Here is a 23,899-nt window from a genome sequence, read left to right as displayed (position 1 = left end):
AGCCCCATAGTGTATTGATCATAAGCTTGGAAGTTTATTGATTAGCTGAAACACATTTATGTTATGTTTATGTGACAACAACATAGATCAATTGTATGGCCTATTTTTTTATGAAGGCCATTCAATGCATTATGGGTCTCAAGGCAATTGGTTAGAAGCACAAGGGGACACAGAACTACAGGTCACAGCTTTCTCAGACGCACAGTAACTGGAGATGAAACATTGATTTGATCATAAATAGAAATTAAGCTCTAGAACAACATAATGGCAACATCATGGATTCCACTGCCACCTTTCATCTAAGTAATGAGCAAATTCTTCTGGGAATGGCAAGACATCATTTCCATTGATTACCTGTTTGAATCACAAAGTTTGTGCTGTTGTTGCCTTGGAAACCATCTGCTACTGCTCGTGCTTAAAATGTAAAATATGTAAAAAATGATACCCATAATGCATTGCCACAAGCATGTTTACACATTCAGCCATGAAATTAGGCCAGCTGTAAACAGACTTTCAGGTCTGAAAAATGTATTGTTGATAGTGAAGGATTAATACCTACATTTTTACTAAAAATAACATTGGGCAGTTGAGTCATTAACACTAACTATTACTAAATCATGGTACATGGAACAAAATATTAAGGGTGTCAATGGGAGCATGCATACATTTCTTTTGGAGAAACACTGAAACCTCATAAAAAAAAAAAACTTTAGACCAAGCTAAACAATAGTACCACTGGGGAGTGGACAAAATTTTAAATCACAAAATCAAAAAGAATCATACTATTCGCTCATTAAACCACAAACAATGTTCACACTTTAAATGACATTAGTTACAACAAGTGTTACTAACATAAATATAGTGTTACTAACACATCGACATATAAGGAATACTGTACTTGTATGATGTAATTACAGATGTACAGTAGTGCAAGTAATTACTGTATAACAGCACAAAAGCTTTTTTTTTTGTTAACTTGAAAAACCTTTAAACATTACTAATAGAATATTTTCCACCACTCCACACCATGCAGTTCTTAAAGAAACAGTTGAAATTCTACCAAACTCTGTTGCTCTGTGATTTTCATAATTTCATGTTTTTATAATAATTGTAGTGTGCTAGTAGTTCTTTTTTTTAATTAAAGTAATTGAATTGATAATAAATGCGTGCAATCAAAGCTGTCTCTTTAAGATTTAAGGCTACTTTGCTAAAGGGTCAGTATTTACCTGGAGTTTCACCAACCAATACCTCAGTATTAACATCTTGCTCAGGTTCTTTTTTATCTGTTGCCATGATATTACCAAGCTTTAACTGTAAGAAATAAGGACAGGATTTAAGTTTAAGATTTTTCTTTGAAACGTTTCCATAAGGCAAATGTCTTATCGAGGCCACTTCAGTACAAATGGCAGTCAGCATAAGTGTGCTTCACACAAGCCTCACAGAAGACTCATCTAATGTGTTCTCCCAGGCTACAGCCCTGGTGCTATAGACTGTTTTTTCCTGCTTTTGAAAAACACTGAAACATCTGCGGCTGTGCTCTTGACGCCACAGGCCCTCTAGTCTAATGCAATGATTTCAGAGGATTCCCAACATTTAGCTATACATACTGTATATTTAATATAATGCACACTTATAAATAAACAGCAGACCAGAGCTATTATCTCCCTCCATGCACTTTCCAGTCAGGTCCTTACAATATACATAGTGTTCCGCGTTTCCGGTTTAATCCGACATTTTTTTTTTTAACAGGACGTTGGTTTTTACTGATTTATACCCAATTTTTGTATATTATTCAATATTTTCCCGGTACTGTTTTCTAGGAAATACACAATATTTCATTAAAATGCAGTTTTATTTTGACTCTGACATTGTAATAAGCAGCCCTACAACGTATCCTAGGATACAGCAGACGTTTAGACGTCAGAAGATCAACGTTCAAACGAGGTTCTCTGTCACTTCACAAAGTGTGCGTAGCTAAATTAAATGGTACTGTTGAGCAGTGACTCAACAGAAATGTCACTATTGTCACAACACCTCCGGGTATTTAGGAATGCTTCGTTGCATTCCTAAATACATAAACACTGCCTAACGCTGCCAATCTTAATCGTAAATATTTGACAGAAAATGGTGATGCTTTAGTTGGTAAACTTATGGCACGCATTGATGGAAATGTCCAGTGTGATTTTTGACACATCTCCCGATGGCTTGCATTGCCCAGTTCTGTCAATTTTCTTTTATTTTTATGATTTCAAGGCGAATAAACCTGGCTTGCTTTGTGCTGATGTCATGTTCATACCTTCTGTAGATACCATTTCTGTCACCACAGCGATTGTCCAAATGTTCGCAAATTACCAGCTACTTGGGAAAATGTGGCCTCGACTTGCACAGATTCTGCTTCATCATACATGCCAGGGACATTAAACTTAATCAGAAACCAGAACTGCTACGCATCATATTACATGTGTAAAGTGTGTATACTGAGATTTTTTCCCCCCGAATTTTTACCGATGTTTCAATTAAAAACTATTACTGATTTTATCCCTATTTTAATATTTGTAAAATAAACTCCGACAAATTCCTGGATTTTTTTTAAAGATAAAATCCAAAAATGTGGAACAATATACACTATACAATAGTACTGTTCATGCATATTAAATATGCTATAGCATTTACCACAAGACAGATGCGCATGGTGACTGTGCAGTTTCAGAGTATCTGATAATATATTCCAGTTTGTGCTGAGCATAAGAAAGACCTTTTACCCATTTCAATTGTAATCATCCATACCAGTAGGGTAAGGCCTTAGGGACTATTGATTTATACTTAACAAAATAGCTTTTACACAGGCAGTGTGGTTATTTCCCCTCTATTGTTTTAAACAAAACCCAAAACATATATATATATATATATATAGATATAGATATATATTACAGACCATATATTCGACATACCAGTATATATAAGCAAAATCCACAAACTCTCAAATACTAATGTCTTAATTCAGTGTTAAATTCTACTAACAAAAAATCAAAGACATTGAGTATGTTCAGCTTTACAAGCTGCAGCACATCTGTCCTTTACTGAAGCCATCAATCTTTGTAAAACAAACAAAAAAAAAGAACATAGGCAGAATTAACGCCACAATTTCTCCAGTGTCTCAGGAGATACAGTCTATTCCAAGGAATCCGATTTTGTGATCAGGATTTTGAATAAAAAGCTCATGTACAAAAAAATTAAAAAAGCATGACCACATTTTATACTATGCCTTGTGTCTTGCCATTATTGGAGTTGAATATGGCAACAGTCTACCCCTATCTGTGTTTTTCTGCAAAGGAAATAAACATAGATTCAGGTAAACATGTGTAATTTGCTTGCAAAGATAGTGATGTATTTAAACAGTTTTTTTAAATTGCTATTCCTTTGCTGGACTATGTATACAGTGAACAACTGACCCTAGAGCACTCTTCTGATAAAAAGGAAACAGATAAACAGCACCAGAATGTAACTTTGTATACCTCCCTGATACAAGTACAGAGATACAAATAAAAAAAAAACATGGCTTACCTCACCTTCCATTTCTCTGTGACACAGTGACATAGAGTAAATTCGAAAGCAAACACACTAAGAAAAGAAACAGCAAACTTACTTGACAAGCACATGGTAAGTGAAGTTCAATGGCACACTTACACCTCTGCATTTTAAGCCTTAAGACATGCCTTAAAACACATCAGTAAGAAGAACTGTGGAAACAACAGCTTCAATCACAAGGGCCTGATGTTATAGACACTTCATTATAAGCCCTGCACTTTATAATGGAGATGCTGCTAATTACTTTGTTTTGTGTGGCTGTGTTATGTCAGGGCAGTAACTGTGAAAAGCAATACAATATGATGCAGCAATGCGAGGCAGAGAGAGAGAGAGAGAGAGAGAGAGAGAGAGAGAGAGAGAGAGAGAGAGAGAGAGAGAGAGAGAGAGAGAGAGAGAGGGACAAAAACATACACACGCATGGCCCAAAATAAATAATGACCTTATACAATGCAAGGTATCAAATGTTGAGTGGTTTAATGTATCCAGGCATGTTGACAATGAGATAATAGGCCAGTGTAGTTTAAAAATAGGTTAATTGCAGTGTTACTGCAGAAATGCTAAATGATGCAGGCCTTGACTGTTATAATAGTCTTTTTTCTGGTTTATTTGCTGGACAAATCCATCACTTAATAAGAATCTAAATAATTTTACGGCTTGGTATTCAAGTAAATGGTTACAACTCAAATGCCATCATTATGTAATATTCATTTACTTTGTGTACCCTTATAGAAGTTCAAAAGCATAGTGAAAACATGGTAAAGCATAGATAAGCATTGTAAAGAATAGCAAGGTATAGTACGACTTATTAATTAACATGGCAAGCCAGGGTAAACTATGGTAAATACCCAGTATAACCATAGGAAAAGCATGGCAAAAATGCAAAAGTACCGTGCAAAAATACTGTGTTAAACTTTTACAAGGGTAATAGTAGGAGAACTACCACAGTATATGGTTCTTGCTATTTAAAAGTGCTCCCTCTTTATAATTCAATCCACGATGTGGACCACATTTGCTTATAATGCCATTTCACTTGTAAATGTAATTTCCATTAAAAGGCAGAACACACACAATGCAGTCTCTTAACCATGTTTCCCAACGACAGCTTTAAAACAAGGGAGCACTGTATGCATACTAACTGATTCTAATAATGTGTATAAAAAATGAATTTATAACCACCTGCTGTTCCACACAGAATCCAATCTTACCTTCCACGTGGGCTGTACTTCAGAACGCTCAGCTCTGTAGGCTTCTAGACTCTCAAAGAATAACTGGGGCATTTACTGGCCTGGAATCAGGTGTCAGGTTGCTCAGGTGCATTGCAAATGTGTATTGTGTCGTTAGCTCCTCTCTTTACCAGCTGTTGTAAACAGACAGATGCTTACAGATAGCTTTACACACTAAGAGCATCAGAATGTTGTTCCCCAACACAGATAGATAGGTAGTCTAAGGCTGCAAATTAAATACAGCTTTGGTACAGAGTGCCGCAAATCATATTGTATTGCAGATTATAAGGTTGTAATCTTCTGAACTATACAAAGACAAGACTAGATACTGCTAACATGTGAAATATGTTATAATTAGATGTTTATTTCATGTGAATTAATAAGGAAAAGGTGTTCAATACCAAAAAATACTATTTTTAAAAAATCTTATAGGCGTACAGCACTTCTATTTTAATACACATCTTTTTTTATATATATATTACCTTTGAACAGCTTAAAATTAAAACCGTTCTGCATTACAGCAGTTTGAAATGGTTGGCACGATGTTCACTCGGGGAAATTCATACTTCAGGGCTGGATAATTACATCTGGATCCGGTCCCAAAAGAGGGTATAAGATAATTTCATCAGCAAGTAAAGGGCTAATAGTCTTTTTGATCATAGATTCAAACGCTGTTGAAATATTCATAGAACTATGGAAAAAATGTGTTCAATGCCCTCTTTGTAAAATATATCTTAAGGTATACTGAATCAATATTTCACACCCTGCCTGAAGATAACTAACCTAAGAACTTATATATTCTAAAAGGTAAGATCTAATTAAACCCAGTTAATTTCCCTACATAGTAAATGTTGTTTATGATACAGTGCCTTTTTTCAGAATGTATTTTTATGTGGGGATTTCTTTGTTGTTCAGAGGATTTTTAACTATTATAAGGATCTTACACTGGAAGTGATGTTATCAAGAGGTAGCCTACCTACTGTTTTTATCTAGACTCAAGACGCCTCACCCACACGTGCCATCATTTTTCTGTGCTTCTTGATCACCATGGCAACATTGCTTCTGGGTATGTTTTATCATATGCAATCTCATTAGTAGCAGGGATTCTGTTACCAGAAATGAGATGAGGTCATTGAAGTCAAAACTCATCAACATCCAATTAGGGGGGGGGGCACTAAATATTTGAATTAACCCTTCACACGCGATTTCCGACTCTGTCACCAGTTTTCTAATACAAAGCCCATCTCTTCAATGTTACAGTTTATTTGAATATCCGTCACAGCCAGTGCTTCTTTTCTCTCTGCATGCCAAATCAGTCTGTGCAGTTACATAGGGCTTCCTCCAGTTTCACCTGACGAAAATGCAGCCAAAACAAAGCGAAGAGACAAGCTACAGTAATGTAACAGTTAATCATTAAACAGTTTTAGATACTGTAGTGTATTTTTTTTTATCTGTGATATTTAGTTGTTCTTGTGCATTTTCATTTGCAAGGGCCTTATCGAGCACTATATTCTGCAATTTTGAATACTGACTTTTGGATACTGTTTTAATTCTGGAAACTGTTTTTTTTTTTTTTAATAATCTTTTGCTAAATTGCATTACCTTTTATGTTGTAGCAGTTCTGTGCGTGGATAACATTTTGATTTCATTTTGCTTTTGGGTCGTTAATGGGGAATTTTACATATTTGCTACAATACGTACTGGATTTAAAAGTATATACTGTATTACAGTTCACGTGTCTGTCGTCTCTTTTGGCAAATGATATTTTCAGAATCATATCGTTCTGAATTAAAATACTTCTTCTGTTGAAAATATAGTACTGTACCAACAAAACCAACACCGTATATCTAAATGGAAGTCTACTTATTTTAAGTCCTTTCAGATATGTATTTTTGATATTGTATCTTTTTTGTGTTCCCTGAAAAATGGACAAGGGTTGGAACGGGCCAAAATGAAATAATCAGATGTGTGTCACACGCATCAAATCTTTATAGGCTCAGATATGTGAGTTCTGACTGTAGTACACCAAAACCAATACTATAAAGATTATTGCTGTTGACTGTTAACAAGTTTAAACATTACTTTAGGGTACAAAACTTAGTTAAAGTTCCTTTCACACCAACATTATATATATATATATATATATATATATATATATATATATATATATATATATATATATATATATATATATATATAGAATACTCTACGATACAGGCTTCCACACCGGCCGTGTAGCGAAACAGACTGTGTCTTTAATAAACTGTGTTACTATTTCTCTGTGTGCGTCTGGCGGTATACATGTTTTCTTCAATAATAAGAACGAGACGTTTAAATTGGTTGTTTCTGAGTAGCCTACAGAGCACTGCCCCTTTAAAAATAAAAACAAACAAAAAAACAGACTTAAAAAGTCAAATCACACAGGAACGGGGCATCACAAAGATCAGAAAAAAAGACTACAAAACAGATAAACCAACCAGGCTCGGTCATTGGTCAACTAAGGTTTCCCCTAATTGGCATGCTTGCCCCCCAACCCCCAACTAACTATACTGCCACCCAATCCCAGCTGTACACAGTTGGCACCCATGCACCAATCATACCTTACTAATATACGACACAATTTAAAGGCATCTAACTATGTGTTTATCCCTCACTCCCCACCCCCCCTCCAGTCCGCATCAGTCTTTGATAGCTGCCCCACCGCTACAATACTTTAAGCGCAGCACAGGAATAAGGACCATAGGACACAGTAGGAAATTAAGTGGAGACAGACTTAGGACAGAGGGTAGGGGACACTTCTTTACACAGAGAGTCGTGATGGCATAGTTACCTAGACATGTTGTTGATGTTGAATCACTGGGATCATTTAAGACCCGATTTGACAAAGTTTTGAGATCATTCTGCTACTAAGAATCAGCCAAGCTTAGATGGGCCGGATGGTCTCCTCTTGTTCGGAAATTCTTATGTTCATAAAAAAAGATTTTGAATTAATCTAAAATTACAAAAGGATGTTCTGTATCTCTGTCACGGTGCTATTTTTGTTTAATGTGCTGTTATAACTCCTATTGCAAAAATCATTCCCAATTTCATTAGCTCCCCTCACTAGCTGAATATGATTTACCAATGTCCTTATTCTGCATGGAGTGAATAAATTAAACCGGATTCGATTTCTTTGTGATCTATAGAACATTGTGCTGTTTATACTAAAATTGTGGTCAGACTACTTTTTCACACAGAAGAAAAATGTCCTAAATTTCCAAATGTAATTGATTGTCTATCCTAGTTTACATTGACTAATTTTCCAAAAGACTTCATTTTGTTTGGTTAGACAAATACTGATGTACTACAGTAACGTAAACATATGTGACTTCTCAGTATCAGATTCACTAAAAACCATTTAGCTAAAATATTTATTCTGTTCCCACCCTTGCTTTTTGTTTTGGATCTGTTTGTTTGTCTTGTTGTCTATTAATGTTGCTATACCTAGGTCACTGCTGTACAAAGTATTATATTTAGAAACAAAAAAAAGTATTGTATTTAGTATTGTGTCATTTTTATGGGATTAGTCATGACTAATTATATTTGTTTTTCTTGGACTGGCTGGGTGAGGAAATACAAGAAATACACAAAGCCATCTACTCCAAGGATACCTTAGTAAATTTCCCCCATGAAGTTTACTGTGCAGATAATAACATGTAATGCATGGTTTTCTCAGTCCTTGCAAGCTGGCTGTAATTAATCAAGGTGGACTAAACAGCACCTTTGATGAAAAGAATAATGTGCAGCTGCAAAAGCAGAGCAATGTACGGCCTGATTGTGGTATACAACGAGAAATAACAATAAATACATTTAAAAAAAAAAAAAAAAAACCTTGCAAACCTGTAGGTGGAGGGTCTGGACTAGATGTCACCACCACATACATTACTGTAACACAAAAAGATTGTTTCATAGATGCTTATAATGCCACCATTCATACCCAAACTACATTTACTGCCTTGTCACATCTTTATAAACAGCCTTGATCACACAAAGGCTATTCAAGCTGAGACAGTGAAAATAACCAGCTACAGGAGGCTTATTGTTTGATAAACTGTACCACTTGTGCCTGCTGTGCCCCACACTGAATGACCTCATCCGCCAACCTGCTCCCTCTAGGGTACTGGCGCAGCTCTCACTAAAACATTGCATGGTCATACGATGTTAATGTTTCAAGTTTTCCCATTTTCCCTGAACCCACTATTCAATGCAACATACACCCCAAGTACATAAGTGTTACCTACTGACAGAGAGACAGGATACATATCTCCAGATTCTTACTTTTCATTTTGATAAAGCATATTCTAACCAAGTAAAAAACAAACCAAAAATGACATGATATGTAAGTATGAGAAATGGCAGACTGACAGGCCCTTTCTAATATCCCCAAATTTTTATTTTAATCTCAATTATGTGTGCTGAAGAATCTACCCATATTTCATCAGAGCCAACCCTTCAGCATTGTGATAGAGGGCAAGGGGTTGTTGCAGGAACCATTATTCCTCTGAAGCGTTAAATCAAGGTCCTGTCTAATCTGCAGATGGACATTGAAGGGCTCACAGCACTTTCAAAAAAGAACAAAAACATCAACCCTGATGGTTGGGCTATTAATTCAAATACAGGTCAATCATTCTTCTCTGGCTACATTTGACCTAGTTATACCTAAAAAATACAACCTGGCTTTTATATTGTTTAGAATATCTTCAGGGCTTGAACTTTTTTTTTTTTTTTTTTCCAAATGTTTATCCCTCTTCAAATGTTAATTAGTAGTTGTTAAGCTGTCTCTGCATCCTAATAAAGAGAAAACTATTCATTACAAATGGTTTAAGATAATGTTTTTCTTTGCTACAAATTAAGGTGATTTTAAATGATGGACTTGCTATCAGTGTACGCTCTGTACTGGGTATTTTATGCTGAAAAGAAAATCTGTCAGGACAACTCTGTTAAACAAGTGAAAATAATGAAAGTGAAAGAATGAAATGCAATTAGGATCTGGGATGTGCAATTATCATAATTTGTCACCTCTGTCTGAAATAAAAAAATAAAGAGAAACAGAATAAGGCTCAGTCAAGATATGAAGGTAAAAACAAGTGACATTGTTTTATAATTAACAACCTTTTCTGAGTTTAATTAAGAAACAGAATCGGCTCAATTTGTTTAAAAGGACGTTGTGTAATAAAAAAAAAAATGTATATTTTGGCCCTCCACTTTTTTTTTCTCTGTGTACACACTATTGTTCTATGTTTTGTTATGGTTTCGCATTTAAACGGTTTAAAATGAAATTAGAAAAATGGAAAGACATTCAGAGGACTCCAGAAGGCCGACACTGATAAAATAAAAATAAATTAAAAATTAAAAATAATACACCGCACCCTACAAGAACATTGGTTTGACCCATGGTCTGTACTGTATTAATACCTATATCAGCGATGTGACTGCAACAGAACCCACTGGGCAGTTTGTGGAGATTACAAACAAAATGAATTAAATTTAGGTGAGGTAGTTAGCTTAGTTTGTTTTTATTCTCTATTAATTTAATTCTATTCATTGAAAAAAAGAGAGAACCAGACGGTTATTATTATTATATATTTTTTTAAATAGGGGAAGTTAGCAGGGTAATGTTCCTGTAGGTGGAGTAGGGGTGGGGGCAGGCATGGATGCGTTTAAATTTAGCACCAACCCTAAATAAAGTGTGGTTACTGTTATTAAGCAGTAGTAATAATCTAAACTAGTGGTATTTCAAAATAATAGAATCCCATTTTTACTTTAGTGAAGTAGGCTACAATATATTTTTTTTATTAAAGACTTGTCGTTGGGGGCTCCTGAGTGGCGCATCCAGTAAAGGCGCTCCGCGTGTAGTGCAGGATGTGCCCTATAGTGTGGACATTGCAAGCTCGAGTCCAGGCTATTCCTTTGCCGACCGAGGACGGGAGCTTCCAGGGGGCGGCGCTCAATTGGCCGAGCGCCGCCCGGGGGAGGAAGGGTTAGGTTGGCCAGAGTGCCCTCTGCTCACTGCGCACCAGTGACCCCTGTAGTCTGGCCGGGCGCCTGCAGGCTTGCCTGTAAGCTGCCCGAGAGCTGCGTTGTCCTCCGACGCTGTAGCTCTTAGGTGGCTGCATGGTGAGTCAGCAGTGTGAAAAAAGTGGTCGGCTGACAGCACACACTTCGGAGGACAGCGTGTGTTCGTCTTCGCCCTCCCGAGTCAGCGCAGGGGTGGTAGCGGTGAGCTGAGCAGAATAAAATAATTGGCCATTCCAAATTGGGGAGAAAATAATTGGCAACGACTAAATTTATAAAAAAAAAAAAAAAAACTTGTCGTTGGAGATTACGTGACCATATCACTGAGATGGCTGCTACCACTTCACTATTTTCATTTATAAGTGAACAACTTGCGCTCCTTATACCATTATTTATATGCACTTTGATATTTCATTATACTGACCGACAACAACTTTTCCAGGCTGCTCAAATACCCACACCAGCCTTCGCACTGGAACAAAAGCTCTCTTTCTACGTGGATTACTCTGCTGTCACCGCAGTGAAGAGGAGGGCCACTGGTGAAGTTAGAGCGAAGCTTCGCTTCCAGGGAGTGGATAACTGTCTTGAAAATCAATCATGGTGGGGAGCATCTGCCTTTCACTACTCCTGAAGAGGTCGATTCCTACTTTGCTCCAGGTTTTCAGGACATGACGGGGTCTATTGATCCTGCAGTTCGTTATTAATAATTTGGATACGTGGCTGTGTTTATTTCCACAGTCTTTATTAATATCGTGGCATTCATGTTGTTGTTGGTTGTTGGTTCTGTACTGTATTATGCCCTGTTCACACTAGCATTTTTATATCGGTATCGTTGCGGAACCGTAACGAAACATCTGTCCAGACTGGAGTTCTCATCGGTGTCATACCGATATATAACTGTATTGGTAAGAAACTCAAAAAAGAGCAGGTTTTGTACCGGTACTGTTTCGATACGACTCGGAACAGCTTAAGTGTGGACAGGTAAACCGACACGGTATCGAAACAGTTAAGTCAATATTCTGAAGCACGCGCACGTCTGGCTTTACAGTTTAAATACTTTAAACAGCTTTACATTTTACGATGAGCAGTGCCTTTATCATGGCTACACCAAAAAAAAGCCAAAATAAGTGACAAAATAATCTCCACAAAATTTGTGATGATGACTATGAGGTAAAGCGTACTGCAGAGCAGTGCCGCTCTAAAACAAAAACCCTTGTTAGGGAATATCAAAAAGCAAGAAAAAAAACACAAAAACATGCATTCCCAATGATGCAAGCCTGTTGTCTTCGCAACCTCATGCTTTTAAAGACAGCTAATTGTGTTTGCCTTTTGTCTCATCCTTTCACGTTCTGTCTCTTAATACTGATTGAACACCAAAACAAAATACTGTACATGGACAGAAGGCAAAACATGCTGTATTACATAACAACGGATCCATTTCTAACAGATGTGACAGCGGTAGTCATAGAAACGAGTTCAGAACCCGAACACTGTCAATTTAAACATAAATGAATGTGGACAGGTATATCGGTACTGTATCGGTACTGTACCAGTATTGAAAAGTGAGTTAGGATATAAAGTGGTTTTGTGCCAGTATATTCTATACTGAAACAAACTGTACTAGTATCGTAGATGGGCTGCTAGACTAGCCTTCATCCATGTGTTTTATATATTCCATCTCGGGTTCCTGTGACAGTTTATAAATTACTCAACCTTTGGTCTCGTAATTAATGACGTCACAGAAACCCTAGAAGGAATTATTCTCCTGTAACTCACTGAAGCCCATCTATTATTCTCTCTCTCTCTATATATATATTTTTGTTTTATTTATAGTTTACTCTATGCTTGTTGCTATAGCCTAATGTATTTAGCTCTTAAGTTTAATTTTTTAGGGTATATGGAAACTATTTACCTTTGAGGTATATTTCTGTGTTCATTCAAAATTACCTTGTCTGATGGTATTGCTTTGATATGTTATGGTGATCTAGCAGGGCGGTAGAAAGCCCTGCTGTTTAAATGTATTATTTGTTTATTTTTAGAACAAAGTTTCCCCCTCTGCCCCTGTTATTTTGTATTTTTGTTTAATGATTTATGTTTGTACATTGTCGGTGTAGCCGTATATTTTGTTATTGTTTTGTTTATTTTAAAACGTGTTCTGGCTGAGGCGAGATTGGTGCTCGTCCTCTGCCAGGAATAATTTAATAAACTCGTGCAGATTGTGGCCGAGGGGTAATAGAATAATTACTAGCCAGTTAGACCCCTCGGCCACGATATAAAAGCCTGCAGCTCTCTGCACCCAGGGTGGGTGTTCGGAGGAGGAACGGGAGAGCGAGAGGAGAGAAACAAAACGAAACTTAAACTAAAAAATAATCAAATAAAGTGAAGGCGATTTGCCCAGCCTGACCTGGATCATTTATATATTATTTTGTGTTCGTGCTTATTTTGTTTAAATCTTCTATTTCACTCTGTGAGCAAAGTGTTTTTGTTGGAATATTTATTTTATTTTTGTATTTAAATAAACGGCGCATGCCACGTCTTTTCACTGCAGTACCTGGTGTCAGTTTTCTGTTCCTGCATCTGGCCTGACGTCACCACAACGCCATCCCTGTCACAGGGGACTAGTCATATGTTTATCATTTTTCCTGGCATTATTAGTTCTATTGCTGCTACTTAGGTCATTTTGGCTTTGCCCCCCTGTATTACTGCCTGGTAATGGATGTATAACAGAATAATGTATGCTGTATTTCGATGGTATTAATTCTTAATTAATTACACCTTTATATATATATATATATATATATATATATATATATATATATATATATATATATATATATATATTATAGACATGTTGTTCAATTTGCAGTTCATTTTCTCTATTCACGAGATGGTTTAGCTCACGGCAAGCCCCCTCAGTGTAATTTGGTTCACAATGAGAATTGTTGTATTGGCTGGGGGGGTGGGGGGGGGGGGGAGGCTTGGGAAATGGAAGTAGGGAAGGGGAGGCTGGGGATTTGACAGCTTTATGATGAACATGCTGAACGCTCAAGCAGATTATTGGCTTTGCACTTAAAACAAGCAGAACAGGGCTCCCGAGTGGCGCATCCAGGAGTGCAGGATGCGCCCTATAGCTTGGAGATCGCTTGGGAGAGTTCTCAGGGGGCGGCGCACGGGTGGGGAGGGTTCAGGTAATCCTTGGTTCACTGAGCACCAGCGGCTTGACAGGGCACATTTCGGAGGACACGTGTGTCTGCCGCCGTTTCCCGAGTTGGCGCGGAAGTTGCAGTGGTGAACCTGGATAAAAATAATAATTGGGCATTCTAAATTGGGGAGAAAACCGGGGTAAAAACCATTGGTGACAACTAAATAAAAAAAAAAAAAACAAGCAGAACAATTTGCCTCTATGGATGCAATCAAAGATGGGAAGGGTTGTTTCCCGGCCGAAGCAAATAAACGAGGTCCTAAAGATATTTCACTCTCGACTTTACACATCTGAGGCAACAGTAGACATCGGTGTTATTGATTACTTTTTGAGCACCCTGGAATTACCCCAAGTATCTCCTCATCAAGTTTCAATGATAGACACGCCTCTGACGTTACAGGAGCTGGAGGATGCTGTACGTGCAATGAATAAGGGTCGTGCCCCGGGATTGGACGGTTTGCCAACAGATTGGCCCCCTCCTCCTAAAGTCAATTAACTATTCGTTAGAAATCGTCTCCTTTCACAGGGACCAGAAGTCTGCATTGATCTCTCTTCTTTTGAAAAAGGAGAAAGATCCTTAAGAATGTTCCAGCTATTGTCCGCTGTCTCTCTTGAATGCAGACATAAACATTTATGCTGTTTGGTCCGTTGGCTTGACTCATGTATTCACTCCCTAATTCACCACGATCAGACGGGGTTTATGAAAGGCAGACTTGCTGCGGATAATTTGCTTCATTTGCTTCATGTTATATATCTGGCTGAGGGATCGCCCTCGCCCACCACTGTTCTGTCATTAGATGCTGAAAAAGCCTTTGACAGAGTGGAATGGGATTATTTGTGGGCTGTATCGCTGTGTTTTGGCTTTGGTGCTCCCTTTATTAATATGATTCATATGCTGTACAGCACTCCAACTGCTTGTGTTTTAACTGGATCTGTGATGTATGCTTAATTTCCTCTGGCAAGAGGAACCAGACAGGGCTGTCCTCTCCTGTTTGCTATTCTGCTTGAACCTATAGCACAAGCAGTTAGGCTGACCACAGTGATTACTCCTACTGACATCCAGGGCACTAAACACCATATATCTCTGTATGCGGATAATGTATTGTTATATCTTGCGGATATATTTAATTCCCTCCCTAATGCGTTGCAGTTGTTTGATTCTTTTGGTTCTTTTTCTGGTCTAAATCCACTTTGCTGCCCTTAAATCTACCTGCTACAGATCCATTACTTATAACCTCGGCACCTATTCTTACTTTCACAGACAATTTTACATATCTGGGCATAAAAAAATATAAGACGCTGTCATCAATTAGGGCAGGAAACTTTGGTAGTATGTTGTCTAAAATACAGCTTACCTTTCATGGAAGAATAACTGTGATTAAAATGAATGTGTGGCCACATATTACTTTTTTGTTCTCCATGTTGCCTTTATCACTTCCCCCCAGATTTATTGCTAAGATTAATTGGATCACGATTTATTTGCATGTCCCAGTAGTCTATGTGCTGTAGTGAAAGTGATCACATGTGGCTAATGTGCTCCAAATTGGGGGCCAATCAATGGTAGACATTGTCATCGTTTTTTTTTTTTTTGTGTGTTTGTTTTTTTAACGTCAGATAGAATTTTTGTATATTTATAATACTTGTACGTTATTGTCAATGTGTTTATTTATTTATTTATTTTTTTAAATAATAAATAAAACATAAGCCACAATCTGAAGGCCTATACTATTGTTCATTATTATGGTGTTTTATTATATAATCAAAAATTATAACTAATTGAGGGGGTGTAACAGTGGGACCTTTTAAGTTTTCATCCAGCACATTCCCTGACAGTAACAGCTTGTGTCTAAGAAATGCACTTATCTTCAAAGTTCCATTGTTTATTTTATTATTTTTTTTGCCAGGGTAAATGTTCAAAATGCTGATTATCATCAACAATTTCTGAACAACTGAGTTAAATTTAGTAAAACTGGTAAAAAAAAAAAAATGAACTCTGCTGTTCATATTCATCCTTCTAGTGGAGCACCCCATCTGGTTATAGGAAATAGCTGTCAAAATGAATTGTGTCAATATCAGACACCTGGAAGCTTAATAACATCAGGCCTGTGTGATCTTACTGGCAAAAGTGACATAGAAATGATGCTTGGGGTTACCTCCTCAGTGAAATTCATTTCACTAAACCAAGCAGATTTTTTTCTTCTAATAAGTATGCTTCTGGAGACGGCTAAATGACATTCTGAATCTGTGGTTTTCTAATAAATGAATATGACATATTAAAAGGCTCACATGAGTTTATATATTCCAGTAATACCAATGCAGAGTAGTGTTAAAGTCCTTTACGAAGTAATTCATTGACTGGAAGATTATAAAACCTTCTTGTAGAATATTTTCAGTTTCAATAGGACATGTATTAATGATTATTCTAGACTTGCCATTTTAACATTATATCTTTAAATTACAGCTCTATTTTCACTTCCCATGCTGTTTTGTTTTTCTTTGTATTTTTTTTTTAAAACTGGACATTCCATAGTTTCTGAATGTGCCAATTTTAGTACTGATTAATTTAAATGCTGTGAAAAAATACATTGCATGATTGGTTATGATGTTTCACTTGCAAAAGGTATTGACGTTCATAATAAATGATTAAATAAAAAAAATGTCATAAAGGAAAATGCACAGTGTAAGGACTAATCCCCCGGCAGCCATGCATCTTGCTGTGTACGTTTTTATTGTTTTATTTTATAATTGTATTGTTTTATTGTTGTGTATATTGTTAGACATAGCTAATGGGTCTGTGGTGTGACCTCCCCCACAATGCAATGCAAAATCATTTCAACCTTGTCTCTGAGAGATATGTCCCCAACTGGCAGTGTTTAATGTGACGGTTTTGTTACGCAGCAGGATTTCTATGAAAGCAGAAAAACTGATTGCTGTTTTCCATTTGACCTCAAACAGGAACCAAAGGGGAAACAACAAAGATCAAATTCTACTATACCACATGGTCAGCCAGTGTCTATACATTATTTATCACAACAGCATGTATAATGCCATGGAGTGCACAGGTACATTTCATAATCTTTTTGATGTTGTCTTCAATTAAAGGAGCTTCAAGCTGACAAACAGGCACAAATGATGCAGGTGTTTCTACATGTAAATGTTGTCAGCCAGAAAAACACAGATGGTAGCTGAATATGTCATGCTGGCATCTGACCCTCCTGAATTGCCTCAGTGGAACTACTGGTATTATTTGATGCTGACCAAAATAGAAAAGCCTGCATCCTAAATACAAATATTCGGGGTGGGGGGAGGGGGGGTTGAACTAAATGAAACGATATGGTGCTACATAAAGCCTTATCACAGCATTAGAGATAGAATGTGAAAGCGACCAGTGATTGATTTTGAGATTACAGCAGAAAAAGGTCAAAACGTGAAGCAGTGGTACAAATGCTGTATTAATAAAAACATAGAACAAAAATCAATTTGTTTATAATTGTTTTTCTTTGAAAACAAATCCAGACACTGTTGCAGCAAAGCAAACCAAAAAATCAATGAAATACAATATCCTTGAACATTGTACTACAGCATTGTACTGCATGGTATTGTTTTTTTTATGATAGGGATTGATATGCATTTTTTTAAGCACTAAGATAGCAGCATTATGCAAACAGCTTCAACAAATTCTGTTAAGGCAGAAATAAGCATGTGCACCAATACAGTATTTTTTTTATTTATAAATATTTAACTCTGGCCTCATTATGAATAGATTTTTGGAGTTAGCTTTAACCCCATCATTTCATCCAATTCCTAAATATATCCTTTAAGGTTTACAAAAAACACTGACATGAACAAGATACATGGTACTGCAAAAACTGTGAATGAGCAGTCTCGATCTCTCAATACAGTGTTGAAATGATCTACTCATTCAAAATAAATAGTTTTGCAGTATTTCATGCCATTTTATACACATCTCATTACTGAATGAACTATGTCTTCTGTTGTTTGTGATTCAAAACTCACATCTTTATGGATTTCAGCCTTTTTTATTTTTACATATTTTTATCTAGATGATCATTTTAGTTTGTTTTTGCACCTTTAATACATAACAAGAAATTGGAAGTTTTTTTTTTTTTAATCAATGTGTTGTTACTGTTATTGCATGGACATTTATGCATTTTTTTAAACAGAATGAGACAAAATACAAAAAGCATCTACTCAAATGAACTCTTCCTGAGAAAGAAAACTGTACAATCAATGATGGCTGGGGGTGAAATTCTGCCGGTACTCAGTACCGGGACTTATTTTCATGCTGGTACTGGGTACCGGGACTTATTTCATCTGCATTTCATCCAAAGCGCATGCATTCCATCCACTCTTACTCTTAGAAACTAAACAATAAATGGCAATGGATGATCTAATTACCTTAGTTCTTGGCAGCAAGATCACGAGGAGAAGTTATTTGGCAACTTTGGTGCCAGTCATTATTATACCAATCGGTAAGTCTTATCCACCCTGGATTCATATGATTGGTCAATAACATTGTCAAAATAATGTGCTGTCGGTACCCCCCCTGATATCGACTACTAATTATTTAAGAAATGGAAAGTAAAAGACGGTTGTTCATAGAATGAATGACATCTGAAGTAAGCTTACTGTTATGAAACGTTTAATTTAGTCTACTGATTCCTATATATAAGGCAAACAACGTATTAAACAAACAATGTATTAAAGGTGCAAAAACAGACTAAAATGATCATCTAGATAAAAATATGTAAAAATAAAAAAGGCTGAAATCCATAAAGATGTGAGTTTTGAATCACAAACAACAGAAGACATAGTTCATTCAGTAATGAGATGTGTATAAAATGGCATGAAATACTGCAAAACTATTTATTTTAAATATATTGTTTTAAAACTTAAAAACAATTAATATGACAGCATTTCTAAAATATGACCATTTTCTGGGACATGTGAAATAAAATCCATAAAAGTAAAATATGTTTATATCAATGCATTCTGATAACTGTTCCACGGACAGAAATAATATATTCTTAATGTACATGATGAAACTAAGTTACTTTTTCAAACGTGGCTTTTTGTACGTTTGATATTTTGATCAGCTACTATACAAACGAAGCCCTGCTGCTTTGACCACTTTCTACAGCACATTTATATAAAAAAAATAAAATAAAAAAAAAACATTCTACACCCCAATAACAATGGTACAAACTGTCAACTGTCAGATGTGGCAGAAATGTCTGGGTTATGCATTCTCGAGTGCTGGACTGAACAGTTACTCTATTGTTGTATTGTTACTGTTTCAGTGTAGTAATTTGTATAAAACATTCACCAAATGAAGGGCATATATTTAAATTATATATATATATATATATATATATATATATATATATATATATATATATATATATATGTAAAATATGCTATTTCCATATGGGCACCTTCTGTAACTCTACTAGAGCCACACTAGAGGTGGACAGCAAATAACTTGACCCTAGAAATATCATCTAGTTTGTAGCGTTACTTAAATTCTATCACACAATGGGAAGACTCCAGCTATCTATGTTAAAAGCAGATAAATCGACTAATGGTATTTCCGCAACCAGCACTGTCTCCTCTGACAGCTGAATTATTATGCATCATCAGCATGGGAATATTCATGAAAAAGCAGTTTGTTGTAAATTAATATTGCCCATCCACCTACCCATCACACCCATCACCCCGCAAGATGTTCAATATTTCAGTACCACTATTGTCAAACATATTCAACTTTTACAAGGCTACAACTGCTTTATTGGTTTTCTTTACCCTCGACTTTAGACATCTCTTCAAGCAGCATGAAAACAATACGTTACTCTTGCCTGGGATTTGTATTTAATGGGTTATAAGCATTAGAAATAAATGCTCAAACAATAATGTATGGACGGTGCACCATTTTTTATATATATATATATATATAGAATAAATAACAACCATGGACGGTGCAGCAACCGGAATATAATATGAATATTACACAATGTCAAATCTAATTCAATGACTACAACGGGAAAAAGGTCATTTTTACAGTATCGGGTGATTTGCTTTTGATGTCACATCGGTGAGTCAGCTGGTTGGATGAGGGGTTTACGCTCATATACCTTTAATGATAGTAAACTAAAACTGATTACACCAATTCAAATGGAAAGAAAAAAACAGGAAGTTTACTTCATTGTACAATACATTGATTAATCTAAATGTATTCTTTAATAGGAAACAAAAGAAAATGCAATTTCACAGACAACCAAACATAACGTTTATGAATATGGAACGCGTTAAGCATTTGTGTTACCTGACAGACAGCATCGAAATAAACTACTGATTTAATTGATATTTTCTCTAACAGTATATCCCTTATTCTCAAGGCACCCGTTATAGATTCATATAAAAACAAACAATAGGTGTTCTCTGAATAAAAAAAAATAAAGGTTACAAATACAGACAAGGTCAGTATTGTGACCACTGCAGATTCAGACAACGTAAACCATTCACAGCATGTTTTGTGTGTAAATAAGACACGTCCTACCTTTCACAGGAGACCACTTATGTTTTATATCCCGTTAGCTATTTATTAAATTTGTTTACGCGTGTATGTTCGTGCTCAATCGGCATGCTCTATTCAACCTCCATTGCCATTTCTGCTGCTGATGCTGCGAGTAGTGGTTCACAGGATCGCCAAGCAAGATCAAGCTTCCAAAAAGCATCAACTTCACCGGATAGAGACCGTGCCTAGCCAGCACAGCTGCACGTGAACAGTGAGGGAGTGACTGGTCTGATTCTGGCTGGCTTTCTCAAGTAGAAGCAGCTACAGCAGATTAAAAATTGGTACTTTTGTAGGAGTGACCATATTTGGAGGAGTTAAAATTAACCAATTGTATGCCTAAATCACATACACAATGACATTAAATAAAAAAAACACACCTTATTTAAAAGCATGTAAGCAATAATAATAATAATAATAATAATAATAATAATAATAATAAATATGTACAGTACATAGCTTTCAAAAGCTCAGCCATCCAGGTGATGGCTACAGTGATGAAAATGTGATTACGAATTGTAACAAATATCCATGTGCATTTTCTTCAGACATGTGTGTATGTTTGTTTGTGCAAGTATGGCCACATTTACTAATATGTTGTAGCGGACGGCCACGTGTGGGCCCCAAGCGGGTGAAGATGGCAGGGGCGGCGGTGGCAAGAAACCAGACAGTACACAACCTGTGAATTTAAAGCAGTTAGAACTGCTGTTTATAAGCTCTTTTAGCAAGCCTCTTTTAGAATGGAAAATTGTACATCAAAACAGAGACACCCTCGGTGCCCACAAAACAGCATAAACCAATCAACTGTGTACATTAATTAAACATTCCCCAACAGCACAGTCCATTATCTGCTGGCTTCCTGGTCAGGCAGGGCGTAGGCTTCGGGCCATTTTGAGAAATAATCCATCGCCACCAGCACAAATCTATTGCACTTGTTGAACACAGGGAAGGGGCCAAGGTTGTCCACTGCCACCTTCTCCATGGGACCTCCCACCAGCCACTGTTGTAAGGGGGCGTGGGACTGCCCCGGGGGGTCCTTTACAGGCAACACACTCGTCGCACCCGTGACAATAATCTTCTACATCCCATCGACAGAGGCCCCAGTAGTAGAACTGGTGCAGGCGCCGCAGTGTTGTCGTGACCCACAGTGTCCTGTGCCAGATGCCCCGTGGACGGCGCTCAGGACTGTTGATTGGAGGGTTCCTGGGACCACCAGCTGCCATTGCACCTTGCCAGAGGCCGGCTCCATCTGAAGCTGCTGCAGCGGATGGAGTAGTCCGAACAGGCCGTATCCCATGGGGGCCGCCTGACTTCAGCCAACCACTGAAACACCAGTTGGAGGTCTAGGTTCTGTTCTTGCTGTGTTTGCCACTCAGCGGCAGGCACAGTGGTAATCTCCCTACACTCCACAGTCAGTTCTCAGTCTTTTGACTCGCACTGTTCCATGGTCTCCCCTCTACTCAATTGCTGTGCCCCCCGTCGCATCACACTCATGCTGTTCTCTCCTCTCACAGTGACGGCAGTCTTCAGCCAGCGGGCGAGCTGGCCTACGGGCTCCTTGAAACAAACCAGCCACGATAAAGGAGGCATGATCCGTCCATAGCATGAAGTGTTGCCTGCACAGGTAGAGGCAGAACTGCCTGAGTGCAGATGCAACAGCCAGCAGCTCCCTGTCAGTGATGCAGTACCTCAGTTCTGACTTATTGAGACAGCGGCTGAAGTAGGCAATGACGATCTTGTCTAGGCCACTGTTGGGAGAGCACAGCTCCATGTCAGCTCTGGTGTGGGCGGCATCAGTAGAGGGGCCCGGGTCAGCGCCTTCTTCAGGGTGTTGAAAGCATCCTTACACTGCTCAGTCCAGGTGAAGGGCTGGTTCTTACATAGCAGGTGGTGTAGGGGAGTGGCAACACTGGCAAACTGAGGGACGAAGCACCAATTGTACGAGGAAGGGCCATTAAAGCTCCGCAACTGGCATTGATTGGTCAGGGTTGACCACTCCCAGACTGCCTCAAATTTGTCAGAGTCCATCTGTCGAAAAAGTGACTCTCTTTGCATGAATTTGCACCTCCTGCCACCTTGAGATGCTGTAGCATGGTCTTCAGGTTCACCAGAGCTCCAATAGAGAGGGAGTTCCCTTTCAATTCAAAGATGACCGAGAAAACAATACTTTTGGGATATGCCTGCTTGTCAGGTATTTACTGAGCATTTTATATCAATGCTGCCAATATGCCTCTCCGTGGAGTGACGTCCTCGGTCCCGCCTCCCGAGGTAATAAATAGTCACTGCACGGAGACTTCAGTCTCTTTTTGCCTTTTATGAACAGGTAGGTAGGGTGAGTTTAAACTAACCTCTTCCAGTTGTGTGATTGACTCTTTCTGCAGTTTCCTTGCAATTTCATTGCTGGAAGCCGGCTCGCCACTTCCCTGGAATCAGAAACTCGGCAGCTGAAAGCTGAGCTTAACGCTACACAACTTTGTTTAATTTATATATATATAAATATACACCCTACATCTGCTTTTTGCAGCTATAAAAAAAAAAAAAAATGAAGAGAAGGGAGAACGTGATCCTCCAGTGAGACCAGCCCTGCTCTGCGCCACTGTTGTGCATTTTATATATATTTTTAAAAAAAATCCTTACACTCAAGCTTACTGTTGAGTGTCTGTGTGTGCTACTTAAAAAAAAAAAAAAAAAAAAAACAAGGCTCCCGAGTGGCGCATCCAGTAAAGGTGCTCCACGTGGAGTGCAGGATGCGCTCTATAGTCTAGAGTCCAGGCTATTCCACAGCCGACAGTGAACAGGAGCTCCCAGGGGGCGGCGCACAATTGGCCGAGCGTCGCCCGGGGGGAGGGAGGTTTAGGTCGGCCAGGGTGTCCTCGGCTCACCGCGCACCAGCGACCCCTGTAGTCTGACCGGGCGTCTGCGGGCTTGCCTGTAAGCTGCCCGAGAGCTGCGTTGTCCTCCGACGCTGTAGCTCGGTGGCTGCATGATGAGTCCTCAGTGTGAAAAAAAGCGGTTGGCTGATGGCACACGCTTCGGAGGACAGCATGTGTTTGTCTTCGCCCTCCCGAGTCAGCGCAGGGGTAGTAGCGGTGAGCTGAGCTTAAAAAAATAATTGGCCATTCTAAATTGGGAGAAAATAATAAAAATAATTGGCAACGACTAAATTTATAAAAAAAAAAACAACACATTCTTCCTCCTTTAGGCCCAATATCTGCCCCTATTGTTGAGCAGACAAGCACA

At 37.9% G+C, this 23,899-nt stretch overlaps 1 protein-coding gene across 3 annotated transcripts in view; it reads right to left on the bottom strand.

Moving 5' to 3' along the window:
* Positions 1-20,890, bottom strand: part of LOC117420570 (capping protein inhibiting regulator of actin dynamics-like) — a 73,398-nt gene extending 52,508 nt beyond the window's left edge. The window contains exon 1 of one of the 3 annotated variants that reach the window (XM_034034041.3): positions 20,645-20,890. The gene's annotated coding sequence lies outside the window, so the exon portion shown is untranslated. Of the gene's footprint in view, positions 1-1,226; positions 1,288-20,644 lie in introns of those variants that run through there. The other 2 variants (XM_059026802.1, XM_059026813.1) reach the window with 2 other exon arrangements.
* Positions 20,891-23,899: the final 3,009 nt, after the last annotated feature.

The sequence above is a fragment of the Acipenser ruthenus genome, chromosome 1 (genome assembly GCF_902713425.1).
Source record: "Acipenser ruthenus chromosome 1, fAciRut3.2 maternal haplotype, whole genome shotgun sequence".
Classification (NCBI taxonomy): Eukaryota; Metazoa; Chordata; class Actinopteri; order Acipenseriformes; family Acipenseridae; genus Acipenser; species Acipenser ruthenus.
The sequence above is the reverse complement of the archived record's forward strand: the minus strand, read 5'-3'. Positions and strand labels throughout refer to the sequence as shown.